At 43.1% G+C, this 14,769-nt stretch overlaps 1 protein-coding gene across 1 annotated transcript in view; it reads right to left on the bottom strand.

The window, feature by feature from the left end:
* Positions 1-14,769, bottom strand: part of LOC119954901 (fibroblast growth factor receptor substrate 2-like) — a 94,414-nt gene that overhangs the window by 28,803 nt on the left and 50,842 nt on the right. The window contains 1 exon segment of the mRNA XM_038780536.1: positions 9,878-9,988. The gene's annotated coding sequence lies outside the window, so the exon portion shown is untranslated.

Consider the following 14,769-nt stretch of genomic DNA (forward strand, 5'->3'; position numbering starts at 1 on the left):
CTGTGGGTAACTTATTTGGACCGGCATTATTATTTTGATTCCCCGGAGGAGGCATGGGCCTTCGTGCGGACGGAGAAACTGGACTCGAACTAGGGGTTGGGGGTTGCGGGGTCGGTTGTACTGCTTTATTGCTGGTTTCTGCTGTTGCTGTGTTCTCTTTTTCTGTACTTTTGTAATTTTGATATGGTTATTTATTGGGGTGCTGTTCTGTTGGTGTGGTGGGGCAGTGCGAAAGCGCGGGCTTTCCTCTGGTTTCCCGCGCTGCGGGGCTGGGCCTTAACTGGTTCTTCCCCGCGCTGGAGTGGTGCCTGGAGGAGGGACAGGATGGGGGATGATCCCACATTGGGAGGGGTCAGGTTTTTGGCGGGAGTTTCCGGGGTCAGCAGGAGTTAGCAAGTCCAGCGAATCATGCCCATGTGTTCTGGGCATGCCCGGCACTGGAAGAATTCTGGAAGGGGGTGGCGGGGACGGTGTCGAGGGTGGTTGGATCAAGGGTCAAACCAGGGTGGGGACTCGCGATTTTTCGAGTTGCGGTGGAGCCGGGAGTGCAGGAGGCGAAAGAGGCCGGTGTCCTGGCCTTTGCGTCCCTAGTAGCCCGGCGGAGGATCTTGCTACAGTGAAAGGATGCGGGGCCCCCAAGTGTGGAGACCTGGATCAGTGACATGGCGGGATTTATAAAATTGGAGAGGGTAAATTTGCCCTGAGAGGATCAATACAAGGGTTCTATAAACGGTGGCAGCCTTTTCTGGACTTCCTAGCTCAAAGATAGGTATCTTGGTCAATAGCAGCAGCAACCCGGGGGGGGGGGGGGGGGGGGGGGGGGGGGGGGGGGGGTGTTCCTTATTATACTTTCTATTTTTTTTCTACGGTTATGTAACTTAACATTGTGTTAATTTAAGTTGTTGTTAATTGTGGTGATCACAAGTTAACCAGATGCAACACAACTGAGCGACCACCAGAGGGAGCACGGGAGAGCCATATAAATAGATCAGGACAGGAAGTGAGGACACACTCTTCACAGCAGGCGGGCTGGTAAGCAGGACACACAGCAAGCAAAGCTGGTAGTTAGCACTGGAAGGTAGTTCTAGGTCGAGCTCTGGAAACTGAACGAACTCACAATAAAGCATCTTCTCCACACTTGAGACTACGAGCTTTATTAAGATACGAGGAACAACACATGGTACCAGCAGTGATTTCAGACGCTTACTACAGGACAACTCAGCTGCAGATACAGAAAGCACAAAATGGCATGGAAATCTCCTACTGGACATTTGACTGGGGAAGACATCGCTAATTCGAGGATGTGGCATGGATACCCACCTCAGCTGGACTCGACTGGTAATGTAATAAATGTCTGGAAAAGGTTTAAACAAATGTTCGATTTTTATCTCATAGCTAATGATGTTGCAGAAACCTCAGACAAAATTAAAATAGCAATTCTCATCGAAGGGCCTGTCAATAGGAAAGTGTATAATGGATTTAAATACTCAAAAGGTGAAGACAGGAACAGCTTACAAACGTTACTAAACAAATTTGAAGAGTACTGTGAGAAATTTGAACAGCAAGGCATGCTCACAGTCCAACCTGCACAGAGACTGAGTGATGCAAGACTTAAAAAATCACAAAAAGATCAGGAAATCGCGAATGCACAGTACAGATCAAAAGAAGAAATAACAGGAATTTTTCACAAAGCCAAAACGCTGAAATCCAGTCCAGATCGGAAAGAAAAGGTAACTTACAACTTTTAGAAAGAAAAAACGCTGAAATCCGCGATAAAATGGCGTCGGGGCACATTTTGCAGTCTATGGTAAACAAAGAACTACAAATCGCGTCTGCGCATGCGCCGGAACCGGAAGTCGCGCATGCGCAGTTTACAAAAGATCGCGGCGCCGATCGTTATGCGCATGCGCAAGCCGCGCATGCGCAGTCAAAAAAAGTCTTCGTCGCGGACCGTCATGCGCATGCGCAAGCCGCGCATGCGCAATGGACACCGAACCGCACAAGGAAAGAAAGCCGATTTGCGCATGTGCAAGTCGTTCCTACGCGTGACGTCATGACGTCTGAGAATCCTGACCACGCCCACTTAAAAGGGAAATGCCCGAAAATTGAAAACAAGACACTTAAAGTGGTAAAACCAAATTTTCTTGCCTCAGAACACAGAAAAACGCCTGAACTTAAACCAACAGTGAAAAACAACTTGCACAAAACCTTGGAAAAAGCTGCCTTCACCACACACAGTGAAGCGAACAAAAAGAATTCCGAAACAACAAAAGATGATTTGTTTTTCGACGATTACCTCTCAGACCTGACTGGGTCAGTCGGATATGCTTATCACAGCATCAGCGACACGGTCGCAAAGCACAACACGAACCAACTCGTGGTAGATGAATCCAACCAAGATGATTTGGTTTTCAAAGAATACTACTCAGACACGGCTGAGTCAGTCGGATATGCTTATCACAGCATCAGCGACACGGTCGCAAAGTTCAACACGAATCAACTCGTGGTAGAAGAAGCCAACGAAGATGAAATGGGTTTCAAAGAATACTACTCAGACATGGAGGAGTTATTTGGACATGCTGATCACAGCATCAGCGACACCGTTGCAAAGCTCAACATGACTCTACTCATGGTGGATGAATCCAACACCATGGTGCCATGGCAGCTTGTCGATACATTGGATGACAGCAATACCCAAGACGAAGACGACGCCACACAGAGAGCACAGGAAGACTCCACGGAGCGAGCGATGACAGGCTCCACAGTGCGGGTGATGAAAGACGCCAACAGGGATGCAAGCAAACACTCCCGGGCGGACACCAAGCATGAACAAGACCATGAAGGTAAACCCGCTGTACCTGAGCAACCGCAAGCAGACTATGAAAGTCTACCAAGCTCACAGGAACAAGAAGAAAGAGCGGACTATGAAAGTCCAACACGCTCACAGGAACAAGAAGAAAAAGCAGACTATGAAAGTCCAACACGCTCACAGGAACAAGAAGAAAGAGCAGACTATGAAAGTCCAACACGCTCACAGGAACAAGAAGAAAGAGCGGACTATGAAAGTCCAACACGCTCACAGGAACAAGAAGAAGACAATGCACCTCTGCCCACTGCATGCGAAGACAGTGACAAGGTGATCACACTCAACGTACAGGATCACAGTGAGACTGACAGTTCTCAGCTTGTCTGTACCGAAGCACAGCGAAAACAGTGACAAGGTGCTCGCACTCGACGTACAGGATCACAGTGAGACTGACAGTTCTCAGCTTGTCTGTACCGAAGCACAGAGCGAAAACAGTGACAAGGTGCTCGCACTTGACATACAGGATCACAGTGAGACTGACAGTTCTCAGCTTGTCTGTACAGAAGCACAGAGTCGGGCCACCCAACAGTCCAGAGAGACGCCGCCGAAAGAAAACATGCAGATTTTGACTCCAGAAGAGGAGCACCTGGAGCCCAGAGAGACAACGCCAAAAGAAAACATGCAGATTTTGACTCCAGAAGAGGAGCACCTGGAGTCCACAGAGACAATGCCGAAAGAAACCATGCAGATTCTGACTCCAGAAGAGGAGCACCTGGAGTCCAGAGACATCAAACAAAAAGAAACCGTGCAGATTTTGACTCCAGAAGAGGAGCACCTGGAGTCCAGTGAGATAACATCAACAGAAATCATGAAGATTTTAACTCCAGAAGCGGAGCACCAAGAGTCTAGAGAAACCACGTCAACTGAAATCATGCAGATTTGGACTCCAGAAGAGGAGCGCCGAGAGTCCACAGACACCGCGTCAAATGTAATCAAGAAGACTTTGACTCCGGAAGACGAGCACCAAGAAAGCAAAGATGCGGAATCCAATTCTCCACAACTGATTGATGTCACCTGCACCGATGCAACATCAGATCATTCGCACCACTCGCGAGAAGACGAGCACCAAGAAAGCAAAGATGCGGAATCCAATTCTCCACAACTGATTGATGTCACCTGCACCGATGCAACATCAGATCATTCGCACCACTCGCGAGACGGAATGCTCAATGACTCAAATTATCCACTCGGGACACTCATAGAGTATAACAAGAAAAACAAAAGTCAAAAGAAACACAGCAAGAACAAAAACAACATGAAGCGCGACAAGACCAACAACAATAGCAAGAAGCACAGCAGAAACGAGAACGACAACAGCAAGAATAAAAGCAACATGAAGCGCAACAAGACAAACAACAACGTCAGGCACAAAGATAGCGACAATGACAGAGGCAGAAACAACAAGAATGGCAACAAACACAACAAAGTCAGGAGCAAAGATAGCGACAACAACAAAGACGGAAACGACAAAAACAGCGACAAGTACGGCAACGGAAACAACAAAAACAGGAACGACAGAAACAACAGCAATGAAACAACGACTTGTACACAATGGCACTACTTGGCACATGATGGACGATGCCACAGCACACTGCAAAACGATAACAAGACTACAAACATGTCATGGGATGACAACGAATCGCACAAACTCACGTCTGCTCCAGAACAAGCAAGCACACCAGCATCCAAGGCGGATGAGACAATAAATCAACACCACAAGCACAAAAAAAAAGTCCATGCCAGTCAACATCAGTGATGTGACCATGCAAACACCTCGGGATGACGCATTGGGTACTTAAGATAACAAGGAACACCAACAACATTCACAGCGGACTTGCAATATCAATATCACCACGTCATCAACAACAAAAAAAAAAAAAAAAAAAAAAGCTCTGAACAAATTCATCAAGTTTGGACTCATAAATGTGTTTATTAAGTTTGGACATATAAATACATTGGCTTTGTTAACTAAGGCAATAGCATCATCACTTGTATAGATACGCATATCATAAGTTACTGTTTTGTATAATTTTCCTTAATGATGTACAGAAACTATGTAATGAGAAAGAGGGGGATGTGGTGATCGTAGATTGACCAGATACAAAAACAACAGAGCAAACACGAGCGGGAGAGCTATAAATACACTGGGACAGGATGTACAATTTTCTTTAACGATGTTCAGAAAATATGTTAAGAGAAAAAGGGGGATGTGGTGATCACAAGTTAACCAGATGCAACACAACTGAGCGACCACCAGAGGGAGCACGGGAGAGCCATATAAATAGATCAGGACAGGAAGTGAGGACACACTCTTCACAGCAGGCGGGCTGGTAAGCAGGACACACAGCAAGCAAAGCTGGTAGTTAGCACTGGAAGGTAGTTCTAGGTCGAGCTCTGGAAACTGAACGAACTCACAATAAAGCATCTTCTCCACACTTGAGACTACGAGCTTTATTAAGATACGAGGAACAACACATTAATATGTTGTGTTGTTCATTGAGGAGGGGCGAATATTTATGATTGCTATCATTATTGTTATTGTTGGTATTTTATTATGGTTCGATGTTGTATAAATAGAAACTTTTTCAATAAAAATTCTTTTTTTTAAAAAAAGGAACAGCTACTGCGTGTCCTTGATAAGTATGTACCTGTTAGGCAGGGAGGAAGTGGTCGAGCGAGGGAACCATGGGTTACTAAAGCAGTTGAAACACTTGTCAAGAGGAAGAAGGAGGCTTATGTAAAGATGAGACGTGATGGTTCAGTTAGGGCGCTTGAGAGTTACAAGTTAGCTAGGAAGGCTCGAAAGAGAGAGCTAAGAAGAGCCAAGTGAGGACATGAGAAGTCTTTGGCAGGTAGGATCAAGGATAACCCTAAAGCTTTTTATAGATATGTCAGGAATAAAAGAATGACTAAGGTAAGAGTAGGGCCAGTCAAGGACAGTAGTGGGAAGTTGTGCGTGGAGTCCGAGGAGATAGGAGAGATGCTAAATGAGTATTTTTCGTCTGTATTCAAACAGGAAAAAGACAAAGTTGTCGAGGAGAATACTGAGATACAAGCTACTAGACTAGAAGGGCTTGAGGTTCATAACGAGGTGTTAGCCATTCTGGAAATTGTGAAAATAGATAAGTCCCCTGGGCTGGATGGGATTTATCCTAGGATTCTCTGGGAAGCTAGAGAGGAGATTGCTGAGCCTTTGGCTTTGATCTTTAAGTCATCTTTGTCTACAGGAATAGTGCCAGAAGACTGGGGGATAGCAAATGTTGTCCCCTTGTTCAAGAAGGGGAGTAGAGATAATCCCGGTAACTATGGACCAGTGAGCCTTACTTCTGTTGTGGGAAAAGTCTTGGAAACGTTTATAAGAGATAGGATGTATAATCATCTGGAAAGGAATAATTTGATTAGAGATAGTCAACATGGTTTTGTGAAGGGTAGGTCGTGCCTCACAAACCTCATTGAGTTCTTCGAGAAGGTGACCAAACAGGTGGATGAGGGTAAAGCAGTTGATGTGGTGTATATGGATTTCAGTAAAGCGTTTGATAAGGTTCCCCACGGTAGGCTATTGCAGAAAATACATAGGCATGGGATTCAGGGTGATTTAGCAGTTTGGATCAGAAATTGGCTAGCTGATAGAAGACAAAGGGTGGTGGTTGATGGGAAATGTTCTGACTGGTGTCCAGTTACTAGTGGTGTGCCACAAGGATCTGTTTTGGGGCCGTTGCTGTTTGTCATTTTTATAAATGACCTGGAGGGCGTAGAAGGATGGGTTAGTAAATTTGCAGATGACACTAAAGTCGGTGGAGTTGTGGACAGTGCAGAAGGATATTACCAGTTACAGAGGGACATAGATAAGCTGCAGAGCTGGGCTGACAGGTGGCAAATGGAGTTTAATGCAGAAAAGTGCGAGGTGATTCATTTTGGAAGGAATAACAGGAAGACAGAGTACTGGGCTAATAGTAAGATTCTTGGTAGTGTGGACGAGCAGAGAGATCTCGGTGTCCAAGTCCATAGATCCCTGAAAGTTGCCACCCAGGTTGAGAGGGTTGTTAAGAAGGCGTACGATGTGTTAGCTTTTATTGGTGGAGGAATTGAGTTTCGGAGCCATGAGGTCATGTTGCAGTTTTACAAAACTCTGGTGTGGCCGCAATTGGAGTATTGCGTGCAGTTCTGGTCGCCACATTATAGGAAGGATGTGGAAGCATTGGAAAGGGTACAGAGGAGATTTACCAGAATGTTGCCTGGTATGGAGGGAAGATCTTATGAGGGAAGGCTGAAGGACTTGAGGCTGTTTTCATTAGAGAGAAGGTTAAGAGGTGACTTAATTGAGGCATACAAGATGATCAGAGGATTAGATAGGGTGGACATTGAGAGCCTTTTTCCTCGGATGGTGATGTCCAGCACGAGGGGACATAGCTTTAAATTGAGGGGAGACAGATATAGGACAGATGTCAGAGGTAGGTTCTTTACTCAGAGAGTAGTAAGGGCGTGGAATGCCCTGCCTGCAACGGCAGTGGACTCGCCAACACTAAACGCATTCAAATGGTCATTGGATAGGCATACGGACGATAAGGGAATAGTGTAGAGGGATTTTCACAGGATGGCGCAATATCGAGGGCCGAAGGGCCTGTACTGCGCTGTAATGTTCGATGTTCTAACACCTGCCCCCAATTTACTTCTCTTTTCCTTTACAATTTTTAGCACTTTTCGTCAGGGGTAATTATTCATGGTAGGGGACAGCTACTTTCGACAATCTTACGATACCTCACCCAAGTGGCTTTTTTCATGTATTTTCCTAAAAACTAATAAATGGCCTTCAAATTAATAGTACTTCTCAGCAAACTATAAAAAGTTCACCAACAATAGTAAGTTTTAAATAACCCATTGTTCCTTAAATATGTTACCTTTACTGATGAATTGTCACATTAATGGCTGCAGAATTGGATTAAGAGGCTTGTACTTCAGAATACATAATATATGTAACTCCATTAGCATCAAGCCGATTAATTCCTACAATACAGATCCCGATAAGGTTACAAGCTCCTGAAAAGGTTTGGTCTTAAAAGAAACCATCCTTCCTAAGTCTAAACATTAGCAAATGTTCTCTTACTGAACCATTGGAATGCGAATGGCAGCTAATGGTGCTATATGATGAATCTAGGTTTTGTGCAATCAACCCTGCCATGTAGTGGAGTGACCAAAGAGGCATTTCCTCATGAAGGTGTTCTATATTTTCATCTTCAACATCTGTAAGAAATCTGGAATTCTGCAAGGGTGTGACTGAGAAACACCTCAAATTTTATGCATCAAAAGTAAACTCTGCTGGTTTTCACAATGATGGTAGGAGACTAGAAGGTTTTAAAAAAAAGTCTACGTGGTGATGCATTCAGCAGCAAAGTGACACCCTCACCTGAAGCACAATCTACAGTATTTAGCAAGCAATTTTGAAGTTTTAGTTTCAGGACACCAGGTTCTGTGGCCCTCACTGGGTTAACGGCCTATACTGCGGCGGAGATCAAAGGATTTGCTAAGGACTAACAATGCCCCTAATTTGTTCCTTGTGGTCGAGTGCACTTTTTTACAACAGGTCAAGCACCCTGGTAAATTAGCTCAGGTCACCATCATGGTTTATCCATGCTTGTGAGAAGCAAAAGATCCATTAGATGGTTGAAATAGGGCGGCGCGGGTGGCACAATGATTAGCACTGTTGCCCCAGTTCCAGGGACCCAGGTTCAATTCCGACCTCGGGTGACTGTTTGGAGTTTGAAAATTCTCCCTATGTCTGTGTGGGTTTCCTCCGGTTTCCTCCCACAGTCCAAACATTTGCAAGTTAGGTGGATTGGCCATTCTAAATTGCCCCTTAGTGTCCAAAAGGTAGGTGTGGTTGCTGGATTACAGGTTGGGATGGGGACATGGACCTAGGGAGGGTGCTCTTTCGGAGGGTCATGCAGACTCGGCTGAATGGTGGCCTTTCGCACTGTAGCGATTCTATGATTCAATGAAATAAATAGAATATCCAAATCCTAAATGAGCTTTCAGGAGAGCTGTTCTATGGTAAACTTTGCCCCGCAAACTATCTTGTTATTTAACTTACTTAATGTCCATTAGGAGTATCATAATTAACCTCTGCTTCTCAGACTTAGGGGACAGCCAAGGAAATGAGAGGAGGTAGGATTCCCACTTGTGACTCCTCTTGTAATGTGTCCCTTTGTGGACAGAGCAAGATCATGCTCAATTTGTTATATTCCAGTATTGAATTAACCTGCTAACACTCGTTGTTGTGTTTCACACAAGAAAAGCAACCTATTGGATAGTTTCTCAAACGATTGTCAGCAGGAACTGTATCCCTGGTGCTTGTAGAAGAATTGCTGGAAATTAAAACAGAAATGGGAAAGAAAATGGGGCAGATTCTCCAACGAGAACTGTCTATGCATTAGAATAATTGTTTTTATAATATTTTTAATATTAATCCTAAACCTATTTTTATTCATTTAATATTAGTTTTAAGAGCAACCTCTGCAACAATATAATACTTTGAAAATCAAAACCAGAGCATGTTTCAGACAACCGACACGGTACAGAACAGGTGAAAAGGTTGAAAGACTGCTTTCAGATTAATGTTCTGTAGCTAAAGTGCAATATTTGTTTACAATAAATTAATGTTATATAAATGAATGGAAAAAAATCCAGGTACAAAGAAGGCTTCATGTGAAGGTCACCTGCATTCCGTCAGAATATTGAACTTGTTTTAAACTTCTTCAATGCATTAAATGTGACTCTTCTGAAATTTGGTTTAATTTGCAATAGGCAATGTGAACAATTTAGAATATCAGTTAAAAATCAGGGCAAATGCTTCTGTCTCTTCAAGCAAACAGACAGACACACACACACACTCCAAACGTCTTATCTACTTTCCTGGTTCAAAAAGTATGGTCCATTTTTAGAAAAAAATCTGTACATCTTTAAATTGGTGCCTTCTAGTCCACATCTCAAGTAAAACTCTAATAATTCACTTACCCAGACTTGGCCATTAGTGTTAATGCTCCCAGTCTCACTCTTATTGTCATGAATCCAATCATATTTCAGACATTCTGTGTAATCGTTGAACTGCCATTTTATATTTTCACCCTGAAAACAGAAAGCAAATTATTGCACACACCAAATCAGACATTGTGCAATCGCTCGTAGAACAATTTGCAGATGAAATCACAATTTGTGTACACATTTTTTAAACTGTGATTCACCTCCATTTCAGATAAAATTAAGATAATGATCATCAAACCAAAGTAATTTGTTTTAATTCCTGTAACTGGAGTTGGAAAGACTGGGACATCAAGTTTTGAAACCAAAATACAGCAGAATTCTTGTGTTTAAATGACTGATGATAATGCCACATAATTACATTTTTTGCATTCCACTACATCAAGCATGGGTTAAATTTACCTTAGGCAGTGTTTCTCCCACTGGCTTAGTTTTTTTCAAGGTTTAACTAAGTCACAAAGGCTTGCAAGATACCAGGTTTGATCCTTAGTCTGTTCTAGGTTAACAATCATAACCAGTGTAAGGGTGCTGCATCGGGCCGTAACACCCTTTTGCTTGGAGGAGGTTAGCTACAACTCTTCCCCCCCCCCCCCCGACTGCTCTTCAGTGATTCCTAACAGAATGAGTCTATGATCAGCTGAGGAGACACCCACCCCTCCCCCACTCTTAAACATAAAGCACATTAACAATTACAAACAAGAGGGGGAAAACGTTTGTGTGGGTTTTGCCCCCATAAAGCAAAGATGTGGCCATGCTAAATTGCCCCTTAATTGGAAAAAATGAATTGGGTACTCAAAATTTATTTTTAAAAATCAAAAATACAATTACATGAATGACAAACACTCAAATAAAGTAACCGAGGGCCCATGGTTCAAGTGAAATTGTGTCTTGACATTGTGAGGAAAAGGGGGGAGGGGGGGGGGACACGATAGGAAGAAAATCCAAAATTGTAAATACCCTCAACCATCCCAATATGCTCCAATCAAAAATGGAGGAGGAATCGGTAAAAGGGTCCTTTTCCCACAAAAAACTTAGAGTAGCATTTCTGAACGGCAACTGCCAAATTTTAGGCAGCTGCGTTGTGCACTTGCATCCATTAGGAATTATTTTAAGCTCCTATTTATCTTGGACCCTATAACAACTGTGGAGAGAAGAAATTTTCAGTCCAAGCCATCCGAAGTAGATTCCTGCAACACTTTTAAAAAAAACACCAGTTTTAATTAAACAGTAAAAGTACGGTGTTTCAACCAGCTAAATGTTGCCATATTATCAATTCATCAATCCGTTCCACCATATAGCCAATTATCCTGCATTGAAGTGTACATTAATCGCACTCAAGTTCTGTGCACAACTTTTGAACAAGAAATCAATTATTTTGATTTTGTCTCATACTATGCGCCATTTTAACATTAATCTTGTTTTAACATTAATCTTGAACGCCTCGACTTCCAGATTGTTCACAGCTCACATAAACCCCAGAAAACAGACTGTAAGTGAGTTAGATTTAAACAGTACAGAAGAATATATGCCGTGGAAATTATTTCAAATTCAAGCGGCTGAATTAATTTTTGGGAGCAGCTGAAACTTTTCAAAAACTCAACTGTTTCAATCTTATGGCCCTCGCATTACTAAACCTTTTTTATTCAATTGATGCAATTGAAAGCTACACAAGATTAGCCTAAACTTGTGCTGTGCCAATGATTTAGACATCAGGAAATTATACAATATAGCTACCGTAGCATGATAAATTCAAAACATTCCACACCTTTTTATTTGATAAAGCCAACAGGGTTTAAACGGTTGTGAATCTATACAATTCCTTGCCCAGTGAAGCAGTTGAGGCACCTTCATTAAATGTTTTTAAGATAGAGATAGATCGTTTTTTGAAGAATAAAGGGATTAATGGTTATGGTGTTCGGGCCGCGAAGTGGAGCTGAGTACACAAAAGATCAGCCATGATCTCATTGAATGGCGGAGCAGGCTCGAGGGGCCAGATGGCCTACTCCTGCTCCTAGTTCTTATGTTGACAGTGGAAAAACTACCAGTGTCTACTATATTAATTTACACAATTGGGGCGAGCTCAAAGAGGAAAACGAAATATGCCAAGGTTCCTGCTCCTGATTTCTATCCATGACTCTATGCGAGCACCATGTGGTCAGATACTGGTCCTCACAAATGATCATTTGCACATTGCATCCGAGGGTGGGAAGCCCCTATGGGTCAAAACCCCCAAATTAATGAATACTTCCATGAAAAGGGAGGACAATTAACCTACTAATGATTCTGAAGCTACTTGGAATGACTGCTGTCATTTTCTTCAAACTTTTTTGCTTGCAATAGTTCCCTTAAAATAACCATCATTTACTGCTCAGCTACTGATTATTGAAAAGATTTTATTTCTGTATGTTGGTGATGGACTTAGTAGGTAATGGACTTATTTTATTACAAGTTTTAAAAAATTAATTTAGAGTATCCAATCACATTTTTTCCAATAAAGGGACAATTTAGCCTGGCCAATTCACCTACCCTGCACATGTTTGGGTTGTGGGGGCAAGACCCTCGCAGAAATGGGGAGAATGTGAAACCTCCGAACGGACGGTGACCTGTGGCCAGTATCGACCCCAAGTCTGCGGCACTGTGAGGCAGCAGTGCTAACCATTGCGCCACCATGCCACCCTACAGTTTAATACAATTAAGAACATTTTTTATTGGAGAGGAAGCAGGTGTACATACATCACAAATCTGTTCACTCAAATCTGCATTTTTGAAGGTGTTCCGTGGAAATGAAGCCAAACAAGTGGAAATTCCGGAGGCACTGACGTTAATTTTAAAATCTTCTTTGTGGTGTCAAAACGCACAGGATTGGAGAACCGGCAGATGCTATATCCTTGTCCAAAGAAGAGTGTATGGATAAGTCCAGCAATTACAGGCCAGTCAGTTCACCCACAAGCGGTTGGGGAAGCTTTTAGAAGCAATAATTTAGGACCACATTATTGTCACTTGGTTAATTAAGGAAAGCCAGTACAGATTTGTTTAACTAACTTGTTTCAATTTTTTTGATGTGGAAACAGTGAGGGTTGATGAGGGCAACGCTGTTGATGTGCGTACATAGACTTCCAAAAGGCATTTGATAGAACAGACTTGCAAGCAAAGGTGGAGCTCAAACAATAGCAACATGGATACCAAATTGGCCGAGTGGCAGGAAGCAAACTAGTCGTGAAAGATTGTTCATTGGGCTGGAGAAATGTTTATAGTGGAGTTCCCGCCTCTTCCTGAAATATGTAAACGACCTACGCCTTGGTTACGGGGCATAATTTCAAAATCTGCGTATGATACGAAACTCGAAAGTATTCTGAACCATGAGGAGGAGAGTGTAGAACTTCAAAAGGCTGTAGACAGGTTGATGGAATGGGTGGGCAAATGGCAGATGAAATTCAATGCAGAGAAAACTGAAGTGCGTAATTTTGGCAGCACGAATGCAGAGACAATTCTAAATGGAATGCATGAGCAGAGGGACCTGGGTGTATATGTGCATAGATCACTAAAGGTGGTAGGACAGGTTGAGTGGTTAATAAAACATACAGCATCCTTTGATTTATTAATAAGGGCATAATGTGCAAAAGCATGTTAAACCTGCATAAAATATTGATTCGGCCTCAACTGGAGTATTGTGTCCCTTTCTGGACGCCTCACTTTAGAAGACACGTGAAGGCTTTAGACAGGGTGCAGAAAAGTTTCACGAGAATGGTGCCAGGGATGAGGAACTTTAGTTATGTAGAAAGATTGGATATGTTGGGGCTGTTTTCCTTGGAAAAGGTTGAGAGGAGATTTGATAGCAGTATTCAAAATCATGGGGGTTCTGGACGGAGTAGTTACGGAGAAACTTCTCCAGTTGGAGGAAGGATGGAGGAAGGATTAAGAATTAGAGGGCACAGATCTAAGGTAATTGGCAAAACAAGAAATGGAGACAAAAATAAAACTTTTTGCAGTAGCAAGTAGTTAGGATCTGGAATCCACAACTTGTGTGTGCGTGTGGAGGCAAGGTCAATTGAGTCTTTCAAAAGGGAATGGTAATCAAAATAATTGGAGGTCTAAAGGAAAAGGAGCGTGACACTTAGGGTGGCACGGTGGTTAGCATTTATGCCTTACAGCTCCAGGGACCTGGGTTCAATTCTGGCCTTGGTTTGCACTTCCTCCCAGTGTCTGTGTGGGCTTCCTCTAGGTGATCCAGTTTCCTCCCACAGCCCAAAGATGTGTAGGTTAGGTGGATTGGCCTGCTAAATTGCCCCTTAAGTGTTCAAAAGGTTAGGTGAGGTTACTGGGTTACGGGGATAGGGTGGAGAATTGGGCTTAAGTAAGGTGCTCTTTTCGGGGGCCGGTGCAGACCCGATGGGCCAAATGGTCTCCTTCGGCACTGTAAATTCGATGAATCTAACAGCTCCCACAGAGGGCCAGCACAGATGCTCTAAGGATTATCCTATTTCCTTTTCCTCCTTTTAATTTCTGTTAATCCTTTCGCTATTACAATTTTATTGTCCATGGATGATTAATGCCTTTAAGACCAAGCAGCTTACTTTTAATTTAGACACAGGAAACACCAGCAGGATGTGCTGCTTGGTCTGACATCAGTGATGACCCAGACTGACTGGCTTGGCTGGGGTCAATGAGCTGTCCCCAAAAATCCAGGTTCTTTTCAGGGACAGGAATTGATTGGTTCTGCTGTCTCTGGAACGTTCCTTAGTGAGACCAGGTTTTACTTTTGTTTTGATGTCAGAAACCTGGAGGGCCACAGCTCTGATTTCTACCTCATCTAATGGATTCTTTCTAAAGGCCCAAAGTAAAATTCTCTCTCTGCACAGCCAGACTGA

Source organism: Scyliorhinus canicula, chromosome 20 (genome assembly GCF_902713615.1).
Source record: "Scyliorhinus canicula chromosome 20, sScyCan1.1, whole genome shotgun sequence".
NCBI lineage: Eukaryota > Metazoa > Chordata > Chondrichthyes > Carcharhiniformes > Scyliorhinidae > Scyliorhinus > Scyliorhinus canicula.